The following is a 13,641-nucleotide window of genomic DNA, read 5'->3' as shown; positions in this document are numbered from 1 at the left end:
TAGATATATACAAGATATTCAAAATTCGATAATTTACTAGATATATACAAGATATTAAAAATTCGATAATTTACTAGATATATACAAGATGTTCAAAATTCGATAATTTACTAGATATATATAAGATATTCAAAATTTTAAAAATTACAATATTTGTATAAACATTCATTTATATTTATTTCAAATTTGTCATGAATAATGTCATTTCTATTAGGTGGATATCGTAATTTTGACAATCAATGATAGTGATTTTTTTGTTTGGAAATGTTATCGCTTTTTGGTTCTGTTTATTATAATTAAAGAAAAATACTATGGAAATTACTTGATATAATATCCCGGAAGAGGCTTGCATGGCCACTTCTAGAGTATTGTCTAGTGATAAATGACATAATATCGTATATGTCATTTGCAGTCGCCGATGACTGCTTGTCCGTTGTGTCCAAGTTTTGAAGCGTCTGTCTTAAAGGTTGTATTTTGTCAGTAATCCGTTCGATATTTTGTAAGATGTCTGTATTGTTAATTATGTCCATATTTTCGTTGACACATTGGGCGAGCTCAGAAAGCGCCACGCCTGGCCTTAACAGCCATTCACAATTTCGTGTATTCAGCGCTTTGCTGAACTCGCCCAATCTGACCCGGGTTTGCCCTTTGTATGGTCGGAGAAAATAGTGGGGGAAATGGGAAAAGTAGTTTACTCGTTTGTTATCACTTAAAAGGTATCCATGGCAATATTTCTAAAAATTAAAATATGTGGTTACGTAATGTAATACATGTTGAACATGACTTTTCTTTTCCATGAACAACAGAAAAATCCACTTGACGATTCATCTAATAAAAAGCTTTTGCAATTTTTCAGTTCGGACTTTCTTAATTGAAACGTCATTATAACTTGTACATCTCATTTGTTTCAAGTTTCTTAAATGATAACGATGTTCCGTGAAACTATAGCCCCGCAACATAAGCAACGAAGTTTAGCTTGACACTGCTCAAACGCCCTACAGGAAGAGTAAACTGGGGAGTCGTTCTCTGTCATCGCAATTCGTGTCAACCGATATAGGTCAATGTCGAAAAACTTCGCATGTCATAATCATTCATAGTCTGGCCAAAGAAGCGACCTTGAAATGTATACCGTAAAACACGTTTCATGGCTAGTCAATCCCAGCCACCAAACACATTTTGACGATACACACACCAGAGTACCTTCTATGAGCCTTCTAGACCATCCCCGAAGGGGTGTGATGACTCTAACCCTCGCAGAGTTCTTTGACAAAGGAAACCAGAGCAGTGCAATACTAAAAATCACTGTGTGTGAATACTGTTCTATCCAAAATTTATTGTATTATTTAATAGGTTTCCCTAAACGTGATTGAATAAGTTAGTACGTGAGAAATATGATATTGACCATTTAATTACAATGAACTTTTTCAATTCAATTCTTTATATAAGATTTTTCATTGGAGAAAGTATTTGTTTTTTTTTAGAGAAAAAAAGTATAATTATTCAGTAAATAAACACTAGAGCATAATATGACTTTTTTAGTGATAAAAATCAGTATCTCGTAAATTCTAACATTGAACAATGTTCTAACAGAAAAATATAAAGGGGAATCACAAGAATTCCTTGATAAACAAACATTTCTGCGTATTTCAAGGGGTTTCTGAAAAACTCTGCTATAACTTTGAAATGTGCTCCTAAGAGCCACATTTTAGCTCCAAGGTGGTGCAGGTCATCCACAACCTGACTGATTTCTCCTTCTTCGGAAACCAGCTCTACAAAATCTACTACATCTTCCTTGGAGAACTCTTACTTGTTACGTGTGTTAAGCTTTTTTCCAAGGATGTTAAGCTTATTCATTTCTTCCCTGGCCACGAATTCTCTTAGCTTCGATGCTCTCGGTGTTGTGGTGTCCTACACAGATTTTAACTCCTCCATATTTACTTCGAACGTTTAATGCAATGCGTTTTGCCAGTACCAGGCTCACCTATGATTGACAGCAGTTTGGTCCAATCATTCAATGAATGATCTTCGTCATCCTTCTATTAAATGACAGGTGGTGTTCTCAGTGGAGGTTGTGGATCGTCGTCGGCGATTTCTTCATCATCATAATTTACTTGGGGTTGTGGCTGTACAGTTGCAAAAACTGTTCCATAATGGCAAGATCGTAAACCAAGAAATGACTTCAGCTTATTCAGCACACTTGTTGCTCGGCATTAAGCGTGAAGTCATTATTTGCCTCGTACTATGTAGAAACGACAAGACATTGTCTACATAATACTCTTTATTGCCCTGTTCTCGAAATAAAGTGGCAATTGCAACATCATCGTTCCATAGTCTGGTTGCAATGCTAGGGCCGCTGCACAATACTTGAACTGTTCCGGAATGCTGTCATGGTTTGGATGTCTAAGTTCACTGACATTCTTGAAAGGTACATTCAAAAATAAGTGTTGAAAAAAGAAGCAAGGATTGAAAACTGACACGTACTTAACCCCTACAAGGGCTGTTTTCCTTTAGTAAGGAGTGGGAACACTTTTGTTAGTATCGTGCGTCCTTAGCCATTGGAGCAAACTATAGTTCTGGATATCCTGGCCCCTGTTAATGTATTTTGTTACAAAAACACTTTTGTCAACGTTACTTCGGAGGAATGTAATGTTTTGTGGGGTTGTTGGTCCAGGCGGGCTTAAAAGACGAGAGAGTGACAACCATCTCTGGTTCGAGTGGTTTTAAATCTGACACATGACGGAAGCCAGTCATGGCAGGAGTAACGTGTCTAGAATACAAGGATTCTGAGGTTTGTTGGTTATGGAATTTTGAGACGTATGAGGTGACGTACCTTAGCACCATAGATTTCTTATCAGAATCTTGGACATCCATTTTGCATTTGGGGAACGGAAGGATTGTGCTTATATAAGCTCGAATGTTTCGAGAAAATGCGTCTTGAGGTGGTACAAGGAAAGCATTTCCTCGCCGTTCTGATTAGTTTCAACTAAGGTTCTCTCATTGCATTATGGGAAGGCATCTTTGTGGAATGTCTCCCCTAGTCTGCTTGCTAAAGACTCTTAAGCCAAACCAAAAGATGCTGGTGGGCGGTACCCCTGCCTTGAAATTCGATCCGATGGAAAAAGTTCTCAACATTGCAACGGTTTCTTATAGATAAGTAAACACGTTGTCCGTCCACCGATTGGTGTTGGATCCACAAAGAGATCCACGAACTGTTTGTTCTAAGATGTGGACAATGTTGAGAGTTTCGAGGATAGCAAGTCCCGTAGGTCCTTTGCCAGAAAGATCTCGAGATTGACGTAACCACTGTGCCCATGGGGAAAGTCCACTCGAAAGGGCTTATAGTGATGAACAACGTAGAATATCCGTATTGTTGCAGTGCTTCCACTAAAAAAACGATGGTGCCAACGCCAATATTCTATAGAGAAAGTTTTTGTATCTAAAGAAGTTGCGGCTGAGCTCCTTGACCTAGCAGAAGATGGAATTGCGCCTGACACAGTGTTGAATAGCCAACGGTCATACACAAATTGTAAAAGATAATATTCTGAAGAGTAGTTTTCGTCTAAAACAGATTTTTCTACGCCACTGTTGGAGCGGAAAATTTTCTACTAAGTGGGTTTCCCGGTTTTGCCAGAAACGTAGCATCTGTAAACATAATAACATGTCTTACCTACGGTTTAGGGGGGAGCCATGCAGTTTGCGTGTAAAACGCGAACTAGTAGCCTCTACTCGACAACATGAACGGTTCATCCGCATTATAGGGTTTTATTCTCGCTCTACAGTATGGAAAATGGTACGGTACTGTAGGCGCGGTAACCTAACCCAAAATTTTTCTATGCACCGCTCGTTGACACGTCGGCCACAGCAAGCCAGCGTGTTGTTAGCGGTTTAATTGCAATGGGAGCAGTTATCCATCTACACAGAAAAAAGAAATGAGTGCCATTCATATATGTATAAATAGATAAAATGGTGTACTTCCTTTTTGATTACTTTAGTAGGTTGTTGGTTGAAATTTCCTGTGAAAGCAAAAATAATAACGTGAATAAGCGCACTGTTCTGTTTATAATGGTTTTCTATTCTATGCCATATGGATGTATTTTTGGTCATCTAAAGACAATGTAGCAAATGTATCAAATGTATCTAAAAATGTCTCTTATAAGAAGTGTCCGCTTGACGTTCCTTTAACGAGGATCCATTGGAGGGCAAGTCTGGTGCCAGCAGCCGCGGTAATTCCAGCTCCAATAGCGTATATTAAAGTTGTTGCAGTTAAAAAAAAAGGAGCAGAGCCAGGAGGAAGACAATGCGGTAACCTAACCCAAAATTTTTCTTTAAAGCTTTTATATCTCATTTGTTTCAATTACATAAATGCAACGATGTGCCGTGAAACCATGGCCCCGCAACATAATCAACGAAGTTTAGCCTAACACTGCTCAAACACCCTTCACGAAGAGTCAACTAAGGAGTCGTTCTTCGTGCAATCACACGGGTGATTCTCCATGGTGGCTTTGTCTTACTTAAACTTTTATTTTTGTTCAATTATATAGTACTATCCACAGTCATATATATATATATATATATCTGAATTGAAAATTGTTATTATTATAATTAAGAAAAATACTAGATAATACAAGATATTCAAAATTCGATAATTTACTAGATATATACAAGATATTCAAAATTCGATAATTTACTAGATATATACAAGATATTAAAAATTCGATAATTTACTAGATATATACAAGATGTTCAAAATTCGATAATTTACTAGATATATATAAGATATTCAAAATTTTAAAAATTACAATATTTGTATAAACATTCATTTATATTTATTTCAAATTTGTCATGAATAATGTCATTTCTTTTAGGTGGATATCGTAATTTTGACAATCAATGATAGTGATTTTTTTGTTTGGAAATGTTATCGCTTTTTGGTTCTGTTTATTATAATTAAAGAAAAATACTATGGAAATTACTTGATATATCCCGAAAGAGGCTTGCATGGCCACTTCTAGAGTATTGTCTAGTGATAAATGACATAATATCGTATATGTCATTTGCAGTCGACGATGACTGCTTGTCCGTTGTGTCCAAGTTTTTAAGCGTCTGTCTTAAAGGTTGTATTTTGTCAGTAATCCGTTCGATATTTTGTAAGATGTCTGTATTGTTAATTATGTCCATATTTTCGTTGACACATTGGGCGAGCTCAGAAAGCGCCACGCCTGGCCTTAACAGCCATTCACAATTTCGTGTATTCAGCGCTTTGCTGAACTCGCCCAATCTGACCCGGGTTTGCCCTTTGTATGGTCGTAGAAAATAGAGCAAATACAGCATTTTAAATTTTAATACAATCCTTTAAAAGAGGCATTCAAGCAAGTATAATAGCAATAACATATACAAACCTATCAAAACCTTTGTGGAAATTTTAAGAATAAAAGGAATTTTCATAAAAACTAAAATGCTATTGTGTTAAAGCTGATAAAATTCAGAGGGTGTAACTTCACCAACAATATTCAATTTTAAATACTTACTATGATGACCGTCTGGTACTGTCTGCATGATTTCCTACAAGCATGCAGTGCACCATCATACTTTCTATTTATGTCATCCTTTAGGCTTTGGAAATACTGTTAAATGCAGCTAAAAGGGAAAAAATCAATTAGCAGGCTTCAATCGCAGAAACATTTTTCTGGTTTCACATCAACGATGGTGGCAAAAAAAAACGCTACGACTCTCGAGCAATAAAAAATGAATATGTTCAAAAGTAACAGACAATTAACTTAATGGAAAACAATCAAAATCAAGAATAGATGAAAGTGACAATAGCATAATGTAAAATGGTATTTTATCACGAATCATGCTTCATTTGCAAACTTTATTAGATCTGAGATCAGCGTTTTAAGTTGACGGCCGCGGTTAACTGCCGGTAGCTGCCTTCTAATGAAACCCCTGATATTGATTGCTTATATTGATTATGTTGACTGACTTTGAAGTGTCATCCTTTTTTCGAACCAAAGCATAAAATACTGGACAACTAAAACTTGTAAACAGACACAATAAAAATGCAACATTTCTTAGGGATTTTCCGCTCAATAACAACCGAGCATAATCTTAAAAAAACATTGATTTGTATAAAATACAATTCAATAAAACAAGTGCTTCATGTGAAGAATATAAGATTTATCCGCTGGCCAGATAAGATAGAACCAAAGGCTCTTTAGCGTACGGCGGAACGCTGATTCGAATCGAATGACAGACACTACTCAAAGAGGAAAAAGGTTGCCCTTAAAGACAAGAAATAATCAAGAAACGAATAAACAAGAACTGGTTCCGATCAGTTAGGCTCACCTGAAAGTATCTGAGGCTCCCTTTCGGCGACAATTTCAGCGAGTTCTGTCTTCACTGTTGAATTCTCAACTCACGCACGCAGTCGCTGATTTCCCGCTTTTAAAGCTCTGTTGGTTATGTGATCAACACTTCTAAACACGCTATGCGAATAGCCCGCCGTGGTAGTCACGTGGAGGGAAAACAATAGATACGCTTGCGCGTCACTTTCTCTCGCATATGACTGACTTCCTCTCCGCCGGTGAAGCTGTTATTATTACTGCTAAAGGCAAAGTAATCCTAAAATAATGCGAATATCAATTTTTCATCGTTTTTTTCTTTCTCTCAAAATACAAATCACTAGGTTAAACAAGAAACCGAATATTCTTAAAGCTATTTATATGCGTTTTATAAAACGTCCCTGATATTAGCCAAAAATATTATGTTTAGAAACTAAATTAACTTCTAAACTACGGAAAATATTTAAGTCCAACGAATATGATGAAATTTAGAACTAATGAAAAACACTTAAATCTCCTAAAGATTATAAGTTTTCGATAAATACTAATTAAATTAATTAATACTACGTTTAAAGGAATTTAAGTTAACAATCAATTTCTACTTAAAGTTGCTACTGGCTATAAAAGCCTCACTTAAATGTGACTTAAATTCTTTATTTCGTCTAGCTTAAATCTCTTGATAACTTTAAGTTATCAATAAAGAGCAAGAAAGTTGTTTAAAGTTACTAATATCTTTAAGACAACTTTAATTTGACCTTTTAAGGTCAAAGTTATTAGTACATTTAAGAATCCTTAAATAAACACTTAAATATTCTTAAAGTTACTACTGACTTGTGGCCTTAAATTTACTACTGTCTATAAGTTGCATTTAAAGGTACATTTCGGATATGTCTTAAATGCACTTAAATTCTCTATTTCGTCCAGTGATACGGTGTGGGGATGTGTGAATTCATGAACGGTCTCCCATAATTTCAGACATTTTTTTCGAACAAGGCAAGAAAACCTTAGGATATTATGTATAAAGTATTGAAGGACTGCTTTACTTGGATAATCCTGGAGAACGATACGCTTTTACTCAAGGAAAATAAATAAAATGCGACACTACGGAACTAAATGCTCGGGGTAAAAATGCACTTCATATTGCCTTTCTTTCAAGCAACCGTGTAGACGCGCGATACAAAACGCCAGCTATATATTTTCAAAATGAATCACCCATTTTGGGTTTTTATTTCATATATCACCAGATTTACAGGCTCTTGATTTAGCTCTCCGGAATTCCATGCCTGCGACATGAACACATTAAGGTGTAAATATATTTTTTTCTAATTCATAATTTTATCGATATTTGTATGTTATCTGATGCAGGAGATAATAAGTAACATGCACATACCAAACACTACTTGGTTCGATTCCTGACGAAGCTGTGCGCGGACCCTGAAAAACATCATTTTCCGGCACGCGCAATGCCCGTTTTTGGGGCAAAAATGACGCAAAAAAAAGCCCGTTCGTCATTCTCGAGAATATATATTTTCATTATTTCAAAGCCAGATTCGTATTAGGGGTTGCACATCGAAGCTGTATGGCAATTTTTAGCCAAATCGGACGACCCCCAAGTTCGACGGGCTTGATTTTTGCTCGAATCTCGCGGACTATTACTCTTAAACACTGACCACTAGTTCCTGTTTCACAGACGGATGAAAATCACTCTAAATTCTGTTCGTCATAGTCTGGTATTCTGGTATTCTGGTGGTCAGAGCATTTCATTTTTTATCCATTTGTCCGTGTTCGATTCTCTTATTATTCGTACCATTTTTCTCCATTTTAAATGCTTTTATTCTGAAATACTGTTTTAAGAACAACTTTGCCACACTTCCTCAAACAATGCAACATAAAAGTTTTTTTCCCCTGCAGCTTAGCTGTCAACCATGACAGCAAGAATTACACTCCATTTCAATGATATTTAAGAGATCCTGCACCATTGTTTTAGATTGTAGCCAAAATTGGTAAAAAAAACGGGAGATGTATATTCCTATACGGCTGAGATCGGGAGCCAAGACTCAAAATCTTGAGTTGACAGCAATGCAGTCGTAACTAGGGGAGACTTCTGTCCCTGAGCCTTCTGAAACCTGTCATTGAGCCGCAGCGGTGTGAGGAAACAGGCGTGTTTTGGAAGCCATTTCAATGCTGTTATGTTATTGATTCCTCATTATGAAGTTTGGATGTTTACGTAAATGAAGATATAATTTATTTTTCTGATCATTACATGGATGGACTGGACTCCAGATACTATTGCCGGTCAAAGATATTAAGGTCAGCGCTCAGGACTGAGGAAAACCATGAAATATGAGCTTTTTACTTCCAGATCGTCTTTGAGTTTGTAGTTTGCTCGCACAGCATTAATTCCTTGCAAAATTCCTTCGAGCTTGACTTGCATTCCGATCGAAATTCACCAATCCCGTAGCAGCTAGCAGAACTTTCGTTATGGACCAATCACAGAGCGAGCTTGAAAACCTTGTGGTGATCGGGAGAAATTTGTGTTTCTTTCTGGCTGAAAAACTGTTATCTCGTCTAGATGAAGAGAGATTTTGCCCTTTTTTCAAGGTTAGAAGTTAAGTGCTCTTGTTTAAGGCGTACATTTGCAGATACTTCAATGCATTATACGAATTTTTGCGCCATCTTGGCTCGGGTTGTAAAATTACTTTTGAATTGCCTATGCGTGTGTTTCCTTTTCAAAAGAATCGCTTGTCTTGCGCTTGTGTTTGGGGGTTAAACTTTTTAGCATGGAATACACATAACATGAGGAGTGCTGTATCACCAAGAGAGCATAAGATAAGAGAGGGACACTTTGGTATTACCCGCGCGCCATGTCGATTCCGAATCTGGCTATTTTTAGTAACCAGATGAAAAGAGATCATGAAAAATAACTCGGAAGAAGAAAACAAGTCTAATTTAAGTAAGCAAGATTAGCCAATATACTCACAGAAAGCTAAATCCCTAAATAACTTGACTGTTTTGTTTGTCTGAGCAGCTTAACCCAAGAAGAAAGAAAATAACGACGAGCGAAAAAATGGCTGTGATACCGCGTTTGATTCAAATCCTCCAAATCACTCCAGCTTGTATAATATACTTGATAGTTATAGAAATGTCTAGAAACAACATCAAAAAAGTACAGTAATAACTCCCTCTTTATTTTCTCACTATTAGAGAAACTCGGATACTTCAGCTTGCTGGCTCTGATCATCACAAAAACGACAAAAATGCATTCCCTCGCTACAAGGATGGTTTTATGAAATGTATTTTTCTTGGATTCCTTCTCAATTAACCGGAATATTCACAAAAATCAATATCATATCTAACTTACAGATTTTGTTTGACCATTAGGAAAATAATGATTGTTGAGAAACCATAAAAAAGCAGCAAGTGGAAGCGGTGCTTGAAGCACGAGGGTTTCCGCTCTTGATTTTGAATGAAGTCTCTAAAAGTCTTTTTTTACACGTTTTTGAAATCTTGCGATTCTCGAAGTACTACATCCCCTTATTAAAGCGCAACTGCCTGTGTCTTTGATGCTAGAAAGAAATTGTAGATGTTATTACTGCAAAAAGGTCTTTTTTTTTTCGGATTCAAGTCACAAAACAACGGCAAACAACAAGATGTAAATGCCAAAGCGCAGGGGTAGGGTGAGTAAAAATGCTCACGCGCAGCGGTGGGGTGGTAGTTACAAAAAATAGCAGATTCGGAATCGACATGGCGCGCGGGTAATACCAAAGTGTCCCTCTCTTATCTTATGCTCTCTTGGTATCACCCATAAATGTAATACCACCCATAAATGTTATAACAACCATAAATGTAATAACAGTCACCCATAAATGTTGTAACAACCATGAAATGTAATAACAGTCAACCATAAATGTTATGACAACCATAAATGTAATAACACATCGCCGATAAATGTAATAAACAGTCAACCATAAATGTAATATATAGATTTAGGCACTGCCTAAAAGCGGAGCCTGCGTGGATGCACTTTTTTTAGCAATACTTGTAGCAAATTTAAGGGGGATGCAAACTAGCTTTGGAGTAGTCTTTATATTTTATATCCATTTCCAAGTAAATCCTGGTGTCTTGGGTACATTACTAATTTCTGCCATGACCCCCACCCCCTGGGGTTTGACTCTCCAAAAAAGTAGATGGGGTGTAGATAATCATTCTATCTTTTAGGGTATAAACTTCACCCAACTACTATCCCTCAGGGGGTGTTAATGGTTATTCTGATACTGCTATCCTTTAGGGGTATCAAATTAATGAATTTTTGTATTCAATAACAACTGATATATTTACCTCCCTCCACTCCCCCAGGAAGACTACCCATGATTATGATGGATGAATGAATTGAATTGAGCACGAGAATGACAATAAAATAATAAATGTTCAAACATGTATTAATAAAGAGACAACAGCGTGTCTACCACGCAACCAAATAAATTTCCATATTTAGAGGAGGCACCAAAAGCACTCCCCTAAATATGGAAATCAATATATGTGGAAGACAAACTGCTTGGCCCCACCACTGCCGCCGCCTACAGCTGCATCAACTCTTTTTATCTTGTTGTTGTTCTTCTCTATAAAAAAGGATGAAAGAAGTATCAAATTATATATTTTCCAAACGTTAGGCTTCACCTAAAATACACCAATAAACACCATCTAGAATCTATGTATATCATACCGGCATAGGTTCATGGGTAACTTTGGGTCATGTAAATATGCGATTTCTTTATTTTATGCTGTAATTGACAGACGACAACCTTGCGAAACATCTTTGAGAACTGAGGGGAAAAATGCATAAATGTGTCAGATAAATAAGACCTGACTGGAATCATTTAGCCATATTTCTTTCATAGTATAAAAGTGAATTGGGTTCATTTACACCAAAATATTGATATACAGCTTACTTTTTAAATAATTTATCAGTGTTTTTTACACTTACCTCATTAACTGGGAAAAAAGGAATTAAAAAAGCTCTTATATTGTATGCAGAGTAAAAAAGGATTTCAGAAATACAAACCTTACTTTGTGTTAGAATATCTTTCTCCATGTTTATAATCAGCAATGAGTTAAATGTAAAACAGTTTAGAATCTAACCTTCAATGTGTCTACAATTAGTGTATGTAGTATCTATACATTCATCTGGTATCTGCAAATTATAGTCTGCTATGGAAGAGTCTGCTAATAGGAATTTATGCTTGTACTCCTGGATTTCAAAATAGTACACCTGTCATGTACAGTATCTTTCATTGAAAATTGTTGTGCAAAATTGATATTTTAACTATAAAAGGGGTAACATCAAAACTTTGAAACTTTTAGAAATACGACAGATCACCACCTACAATATGTATGTATACGAGATTTAACTAAAACACAACTATGATATTTATGAAACCTCTGAGGTAACAAAAACACAACTATCATAATTAATCATTATTTTATGCAACCAAAACTATAATAATTATGCATTATATTTTGGGTGCCAAAACTAAACTCAACAATGATATTTATGCAAAATTTGAGGTGACAAGAAATAAGACAACTATGATATTTTGAAATATTTGAGTTGACAAAAACAAACACGTCTATAATATTTCTCTTTCGGATAGGCCTTTTGATTACTGTACACGAAGTTTTCACACAATTACAATGCAGAACAAGAATTTAACTAAACAGAATTGGGCTTAACAGTTTCAGCTTATTATGCATTTAACACAACCAAGCTAAGTATGCCACATCTGGCATACTTAGCTTGATAAATAAACTAAATGACAAATAAACTAATTCTGCATTACTGATTCTAATTTGCTTTATTTGAGGTATTTGCTCTTACTCAATAGAAAATGATAGCCTTAGTCTAAGAAGAAGAAAGAAAACAAATAAGAATATCGAATATAGACATTATTTTACTCAAAGAAAACTCACCAACAAAAGCGGTAGTAGTGGAGGGCTGCCTCTGTTGTTTCATCTTGAGTCTAGATGCCCTCTGTCGCTCTCTGCTCGTCATCTAGTTCGTAATCCGAGTCCTTTTGCTTTTTCCGGACTTATTGCTCACCACTTAACCTGTACTCGGAGCTCGTCTGTCTTTTTCGCACTCTTTGCTCCTCACGCTGTCTTTGCCGAGCTCTTTGTTCTTCTTTCAACACTCGTGGCCTGCGTGACCTCTCCTCCTCATTATTTTGCTCCTCCCCTCTTCTTGGTTGTTCTTCAACTAAAATAGATCGAAACGAGATGACATGATCTGAAAATTAGCCCAATGGTATAAAATATACCTAAAAAGCGCGCGCAAGACTACCGCCATCTTGTTTTTGGGCGCGAGTTTTAGCAAAACAATTGTACACACATTATTTTCTGTACAATAGAAGTATTTTATTCTTAAAAATAAAACGTTAGTATGTTTTATTTTAGCATTTTTCATAATGTCTGATAATAAATCCGTGAAAAACCTTTCTAACATATACTTAACTTAAAAACCGTAAGTTTTTTAACATATACCTACTGGATGTAAACATAAAACCATAATAGTTGTGCACGTACCTCTTTTATCACCACGTGAAGGTCGTCCATGGTCACAGTGGCAATAATAAACTTCTCAATATTCAATTTCTTGTTTCGCTTTGCGGGTTTGCGTTGTTCATAAAAGAACTTTGAAGCATAAGTGGGGAAGTTTGGGGGCGGTGGTAAAAAATGTGTAAAAACACGTAAGCGTTATTTCCAGTTAGACTGGTTATATACCGGTTATGTCCAGTTTGGTGATTGAGTAAACATCATCATGGCGTCATCTTGATTGACGTGTCACTTGACGATGACTTTCTAGTTGGGGCCGAGTGGGGCCTGGGAGTTGCATGATTTCCTGGATTGTGACACACAGGGTACCCGAACGATGACCACAACAACCAAGTCGCATAGTTATACCATATTTCTATACCTATGGAGCTCCGCGCTGGCTCCGCTAAGAACACGTCGCCCATAAATGTTATAAGCCACGTTAATCATAAATGTAATAACAAGTCGCCCATAAATGTTATAACCTATAATTGGTTGTCTAATGTTGTTTCTACGAGTCAAAATTATAGGTTATAACATTTATGGGCGACTTGTTATTACATTTGGTGTCAGGGGGGTGCAACGATATGTCAACTGAGCATGACGTCATCGATGACGTCACTAAAAACGGCAAGACTCGTATCTCATCATAGAAACATCGTAAGGCAGTCTTACTTGGCAGATGTCATGTAGGTGTCAAGGGGATGCAACG

At 36.4% G+C, this 13,641-nt stretch overlaps 2 long non-coding RNA genes across 3 annotated transcripts; both read right to left on the bottom strand.

Annotated features, from left to right (window-relative positions):
* Nucleotides 1-3,911: 3,911 nt before the first annotated feature.
* LOC125569942 lies at nt 3,912-6,950 on the bottom strand. 2 transcript variants are annotated; one of them, XR_007312411.1, is made up of 3 exons: nt 6,346-6,950; nt 5,529-5,637; nt 3,912-4,013 (listed from the first exon to the last, which is right to left on the bottom strand). It is a non-coding gene; the product is annotated as an uncharacterized LOC125569942 (long non-coding RNA). The 2 variants fall into 2 exon arrangements; XR_007312410.1 differs by lacking the exon at nt 3,912-4,013 and having other exon boundaries at nt 4,913-5,637.
* Nucleotides 6,951-10,436: 3,486 nt separating this feature from the next.
* On the bottom strand, nt 10,437-13,303 carry LOC116612399. The gene is made up of 2 exons (XR_004293898.2): nt 12,309-13,303; nt 10,437-11,164 (listed from the first exon to the last, which is right to left on the bottom strand). It is a non-coding gene; the product is annotated as an uncharacterized LOC116612399 (long non-coding RNA).
* Nucleotides 13,304-13,641: the final 338 nt, after the last annotated feature.

The sequence above is a fragment of the Nematostella vectensis genome, chromosome 1 (assembly GCF_932526225.1).
Source record: "Nematostella vectensis chromosome 1, jaNemVect1.1, whole genome shotgun sequence".
Taxonomy (NCBI): Eukaryota; Metazoa; Cnidaria; class Anthozoa; order Actiniaria; family Edwardsiidae; genus Nematostella; species Nematostella vectensis.
This window is presented reverse-complemented; position numbering and strand designations above follow the sequence as displayed.